Source organism: Portunus trituberculatus, chromosome 10 (assembly GCF_017591435.1).
Source record: "Portunus trituberculatus isolate SZX2019 chromosome 10, ASM1759143v1, whole genome shotgun sequence".
NCBI classification, from domain to species: Eukaryota; Metazoa; Arthropoda; class Malacostraca; order Decapoda; family Portunidae; genus Portunus; species Portunus trituberculatus.
The window spans coordinates 13,410,918-13,417,834 of record NC_059264.1 but is presented as its reverse complement, the minus strand read 5'-3'; the positions used below and the strand labels follow the sequence as shown (position 1 = coordinate 13,417,834).

At 39.4% G+C, this 6,917-nt stretch overlaps 1 long non-coding RNA gene across 1 annotated transcript in view; it reads left to right on the top strand.

Annotated features, from left to right (window-relative positions):
- Positions 1–5,660, top strand: part of LOC123502180 — a 44,327-nt gene extending 38,667 nt beyond the window's left edge. Inside the window, exon 4 of the long non-coding RNA XR_006673815.1 lies at positions 3,949–5,660. This is a non-coding gene — a long non-coding RNA (uncharacterized LOC123502180). The remainder of the gene's footprint in view (positions 1–3,948) is intronic.
- The last annotated feature ends 1,257 nt before the right edge of the window (positions 5,661–6,917 follow it).

The following is a 6,917-nucleotide window of genomic DNA, read 5'->3' as shown; positions in this document are numbered from 1 at the left end:
CACTCTTTGCTAGATACCTTTATTTTTGTGCTACTTTGTCACTTGCCTGCCTTTTTTTTTTGTCTCACTTTTCTATATAGTTTCTTTTTTTTCACTCCTGTCATACTCGTCTTTTCGTCACACTATTGTTTTCTCTTTCCTTTTTGCCACACTCTGTATTATTTCTCCCCTTTCCATGTTGGTTCATCCTTTGTCACATCTATTACCTTTTTTTTGACACGGCCTTTATTAATATTCTTTCCTTTTTGCTTCATTCCTCACCACATTTTTCCTTCCTTTTTGCTACATTTTCTGTCGCATTGTCACTTTCCATCCTCTGCCCACACCCTTTGTTTTCCTTTATGTCATGTATCACTTTCCTTTTGGCCACATTTCCATAGTTTTTTACACCTTGATATTTCTTTTGCCACACTCTATCCTTTATTTATGTTGTTCCCTTCTCATCGCATATACAGTTCGCATGTCACACCTCTCTTCGCACCTCTACACCTCTACACCTCTTCATTCTCGTCTCATCACACCACACGACAGACAAATACAACACACCCCACATCCCTCTCCACACGTCACTCCAATGCATCGTTCTCCATTCACTCACGCTGTCCACACCTGCTGCCCCGTAATTCTAACCACTGTCTCTTTTAGCGTGTTAAATTCCACTCCTGTGTCTGTGAGTCTTGTTTATCCAAGCCCCCCCAATTTTCCAGTCCTATATCTTGGGAGCCTTGTCTCTTTCTATCTCTCTCACGTACCTCCCAGTCAATCACTAAGACATTTCTACTTAATCTACAGCCACATCCAATCTTTGAAATACGAAGAAATTGCCAAATAGATTCCTTTTCACTCATAAATTTCTCTTAGATGCTTGTAAAGACTTCACACATTGCTTCTGGTAGTGCTTGTTTCGTGCCGCAGTGAATGGGTTAAGGTCTCCCTGTATGTAGTGATATGGAGAGACAGGATGAAGAGACAGGAATACTAATGACGAACGTAACACTACCGGACGCGTCATTACGAGTGCTGGCGACTGATTGAACCAAATAATTCCATGCCAAAATAATGAACAGTTGTGACTCATTGTGATTGATTCCTCTCCCACATATATTATTTCCACCCTGATTAACTTGTATCGCTTGGTTCTTGTTGTGCTGTCGTGTGGTGTGGTGTGGTGTGGTGTGGTGTGGTGTGACGTGGTGTGGTGTAGTGTTGTGTGGTGATGTGATGTGATGTTCTCTCTCTCTCTCTCTCTCTCTCTCTCTCTCTCTCTCTCTCTCTCTCTCTCTCTCTCTCTCTCTCTCTCTCTCTCTCTCTCTCTCTCTCTCTCTCTCTCTCTCTCTCTCTCTCTCTCTCTCTCTCTCTCTCTCTCTCTCTCTCTCTCTCTCTCTCTCTCGGATAAGCAACTTTTTTTATCACGGACTTTTTAATTAGCGTATAAATGTAAAAAAAAAAAAAAGAAATACAGAACATGATGGCGTAATAAAAAGTTAGCATTATTGCACATTGCAGAGAGAGAGAAAAAAAAATGAACTAGATTATTTCAAGGGAGTGATTGAGATTGAAAGCTGCGAGTTGTTGATTTTTCTATTATGGCTTTTTTTTTCAATTTACTCAAAAGCTCGTGCAATGCAAACTCAAAAGAAAAGAAGAGATGACGTTATTGGCGCATCAGATTGGAGTGTTGCTCTGAATGTCGCCAAGGGACTGAGTAGCTGCAGGTGATTGTTTCTTATTTCACTTGTATTTGGCACGTTTGTCCTATATACATTCAAATCCCACTTCGTTTAATTGTTTTGGTAGCTTTGATGGGCTTTCCTCTTAATTTTTGCCTTTGTGGGGCTGAGGAGCTGCAGGTGTTTGTTCTTAATTCACTTCTATTTGGTTTGTCTTTCTCTTCTATGCATTCAAATCCCACTTCACTTAATTGTTTTGTAGCTTTGATGGTTTTTACACTTAATTTTCACCTTCATCTTATTTTTTTCTTTCGTTTGTCATTATCATTTTCTTTTTCTTTCTTTATTTACTTTTCTATTTGATCATCATATGACCTCTTCTTTTCATTTCCACTTTTATCTTATTTTTCTTCATTATTTTTCCTTTGATTTCGCTGTTAGTATCTTTATGTATTTCTATTTTCTTGATATCGGCGCCATATGATCTTAGTTGTTTGCTCCGCCGAGTTTGTTCTTTTTTTGTCATATAACTTAGACATTTTTTTTTCTGCAGCACTTCTTATTATCTCTTGCTCTTAACCCTTTCACTGCTAACTGCTGCGTCTTTCTATAATTGCCAAAAATTCTGAAACATCTGATCAAATTTCTTTCTTTCTTTTTATTTGACATATTTCTCTTACTGCCAAATACTCATCCTTTGTTGCATCATCGCTTATATTTCTTTTTTCAAGCATTTTAGCGCTACTCAACATATCTTTCCTTAATTACTGAACACCCTTGAGACATCTATCCTTGTTTGACAGCTACTTCGAATCACTGTATTGCTTAAAAAAAATCCATAATATATTCTTTTTTATCCCTTCGTTTCTTGGAGGTGCTTATAAAGATTCCATACTTTGCTTTTTGAGTTGTTTTTTTTTTCTCTGCTATACTAAAATGAACTCCATCACTTTTTTTTATTTTACGCTTTTATTTTTTATTCTTAGCTTGTCATACTGCTTCTGGCTTTTTGTCGCTTTACTTTCCTTTAATGGTGCACTCTTTGGTAATCCTCTCTTTTTGCCATACCCTGTACTGCAATGCTATTTTTGATACATTCTTTGCCATACCTTTGATGTAACACTCATTTTTGCCACACCTTCAATCCCACTCTTTATTTTCCTGCAGTCTTAGCCATATATCTCTTATTTTGTGCCACACTTTTAATGCAACTCTCATTATTTGCCATACTCTCAGCTATATCCATCTTTTGCCACTGTCTTTGCTTGGTTCGTCTGGAGCTGTTGTTAATTCCTACCTATCCTTATGTACTGTTTCCCTTTGGCGTGTCTCTGCCTCTGATTTGCTTTCCTGGCAGGCTCGCAGATTGGAGCAAGTGGAGAGGCAAGGAAGGAAGGAAGGAAAGGAATGAGGAAGACTTGGAGGTTAATTTACAGGGGAGACATTGGCAAAGTGAAGGGAAGTCAGGTCACGCGTGTAGACCTGACTTGGCCTCATTACCTGGCATACTAATGTGTGTGTGTGTGTGTGTGTGTGTGTGTGTGTGTGTGTGTGTGTGTGTGTGTGTGTGTGTGTGTGTGTAATTCATCACGGTCGTCTGCTGGTCACCCAGCCAGTCTTCTTCATTACGGACCGAGCTCAGAGCTCATAGACCGATCTTCGGATAGGACTGAGACCACAACACACTCCACACACCGGGACAGCGAGGCCACAACCCCTCGAGTTACATCTCGTACCTATTTACTGCTAGGTGAACAGGGGCTACACATTAAGAGGCTTGCCCATTTGCCTCGCCGCTTCCCAGGACTCGAACCCGGGCCCTCTCGAAAGTGTGTGTGTGTGTGTGTGTGTGTGTGTGTGTGTGTGTGTGTGTGTGTGTGTGTGTGTGTGTGTGAGAGAGAGAGAGAGAGAGAGAGAGAGAGAGAGAGAGAGAGAGAGAGAGAGAGAGAGAGAGAGAGAGAAAACCAACAATATACTCGTAAATCCGTACATTTCTCAGTTTGTCATGATACTTCAAGGAATGCAGAATAGTGCAAAGGGTTTCATTGAGTCATGGAGGTGATGGTGATGATGGTGGTGGTTGTGATCGTAGTAGTGGTGTCGTCCTGGCTCAATGCTAAGGGCAGCTGTAATCTAATTCAAATGGTTTTAGGTTTTTAGATTACTTTCTGTCAGTAAAGAAAGAGAAAAGATAGAAATTTTCCGATTTGTCTTTATTTTTTTTATTTATTCATCTATTCACTTCTTTATCTATTTACCTATCTATCTATTTGTTTAGTTCATCTGCTTGGCTGCCTCGCTGTCGTGGTCTCCGTTGGCGTCTCATGGCGTCAGGATGTGTGTGCCCAGGGGATCCAACACGCCACACGGACATTCTCATCAATGAAAGGCCGTGGATGTCTGTTCAGTTTTCTTTGCTCAAACCAGACCTTGTCATCAATGTGCTGTTAGAATTACATCAGGCAAATTGTTACTTAATGTAGGTTAATATTACAAATGTAATGTGAACAAGTTTAATGTTTAATATTTTGTTATCTGCCACACGTTTTTGTAGAGAGAACCTGTTAGTAAGTCGTACGTGTGTGGCAGTTATGTGAGGCTGTGTCAGGTAATAAAACAATTATCGGGACAATAATCCTATTGCAGCAATAAATCACTGCGGTTCTGTACAAAACATAAATACAGTTTTGAACTTGACCGACGAAAAATCGTAAATGAAATAATATTTCAACTTTTGTTTCTCCACGTATAAAAAAGTTACCGAGCAACATCAGGAAAACAAAATGTTACTTTCAAAACATGGATTGATAAAAATACTTGGGAAATATCCAGTAAAATAGAAAATCCGAAACAAATGTAAGCAGACTCTAGTGTCGCCAAAAAAAAAAAAAAAGAACTATTAGTCGCGTTTAATGATAGATAGGCATCGATAGGCCGTGTGGTGCAGAAAATCATCTTTAGTAAAGACAATATGTAGAAGCTTCAGCCTCTCTCGTACGTAAACGCTTGACTTTTATCTGATTAAGAGAAACATAAACTAACTAAACAATTGAATGATAAAGAAAGTAAGAGACTATAAGCAATAAAAGACAATATATCTTTCTTAATTATTGGAAGAGTTCAAATTGTTAAGCTTATATAAAAAAGTATTATGAAAACCTCAAGAAAAAAAATACACCGTGTAAGCTTTAGAAACCTATTTTGGCTACATTGTTATTAGATAGTGACTAGTACATTGGTGCATTAGAAAGCTACACTTACACTAGAAACCTGTAATGATTGGCACTACACGTACTGAGACCAGAACATCCTAATCCTATACATCCTATGAGTGCACAATCTAATATTCTTTGTACACTAACAGATCAGAATCTAATGTGTATTGTTGGAGGCTGGAATACACTAACATCCTACACATCCTGAAGCCAGAATATCCTAACCCACAATGCACAATATAATACCATACATATCTTAAGAGGGAGTGCATTACAACAGCCTGTGAACACCTGTAAACCAGAATATCTAAATAACTTTTATATCCAAGAATAAGATAAATTAATGCATCTTAGCAGGGACAGAATACCTGAGTGCCTTACACATCCTATTACAAACTTAACATTTTGCATATCATTGGTGCTTGAACACCCGTGGTATCTTAGATGGCTATGTTAGCACTACTCTCTCCTTTCCTTATGCTTAAATACACCGATCTACGCTGTATTAAGACGAGCAGTGGTGTCGAATCTTGAACATTCGTGGTATCTTAAATGGCTATATTAACACTACACTCTACTTTCATCTTGCTTAAATTCAACACTGTATTAAGACGACCAATGGTGACTAATCTTGGTCTCTGTGGTGAAGCAAATGTGTGTGCAGGGAATATAACAATAAAAGAGAGTGAAAAAAACAAAAACAAATGCAAATGTAAATAAGTGAGACAAAGAAAAAGGTGCAATGTAGAAAAGAGAAAAATAAGAGAACCAGAAACGAAACACAACAAAATAGTAAAGAGAAAAAAATGTGATAACTCGAACACAGAAAATACGAGAAAAATGAAAGGAAAGAGGCAGAATAGTAAAGAGAGAGAGAGAGAGAGAGAGAGAGAGAGAGAGAGAGAGAGAGAGAGAGAGAGAGAGAGAGAGAGAGAGAGAGAGAGAGAGAGAGAGAGAGAGAGAGAGACCAAGAGAGAGAGAGAGAGAGAGAGAGAGAGAGAGAGAGAGAGAGAGAGAGAGAGAGAGAGTATATAGTAAGAGGGCAAGGAAGCGAAGGCCTAGCAGTTCACCTCAGCCTCACACTTCCTCGCGCCCCAAACACACGAGTCACTGGGGCTTTCACGGTGGTACATTTTGTCTTCGCTACTTGCACGTCTCTGATCCAGCTTAAAATTCTGGTAAAGCTGACTCTCTCACATAAAAATCTCTCTCTCTCTCTGTCTCTCTCTCTCTCTCTCTCTCTCTCTCTCTCTCTCTCTCTCTCTCTCTCTCTCTCTCTCTCTCTCTCTCTCTCTCTCTCTCTCTCTCTCTCTCTCTCTCTCTCTCTTTCTTTCTTCTTTGCATCTTCTGCATACGACTGCCCGTGCTTGGAATAGATTTTATGTTGTTATTTTGGGGTTCTAAGGGTGGTGTTAGTGGTGGTGGTGGTGGTGGTGGTGGTGGTGGTGGTGGTGGTGGTGGTGGTGGTGGCGTTGATGGTAGTGGTGGTGGTGGTGGTGGTGGTGGTGGTGGTGGTGATGGCGCTTATGGTAGTGGTGTTAGTAATGTCATGGTGCTGGAAATAGTAGTAGTGGTAGTAGTAGTAGTAGTAGTAGTAGTAGTAGTAGTAGTAGTGGCAGTAGTAGTAGTAATAGTAGTAGTGGAAGCAGAAGTAGTAGTAGTAGTGACAGCAGAAGTAGTAGTAGTAGTAGTAGTAGTAGTAGTAGTAGTAGTAGTAGTAGTAGGTGGATTTAGTTATTTATCTTTTTATATTATTACTGTTACTACTACTACTTCTACTACTACTACTACTACTACTACTACTACTACTACTACTACTACTACTACTACTACTACTACTACTACTACTACTTACAAATACTTCTACTACATACACCACTTCTACTTACACTACAACACATGCATACTGAAATACAACACACACACACACACACACACACACACACACACACACACACACACACACACACACACACACACACACACACACACATGCATATTTAATTCAACATATACCCTCCACCAGTTCATG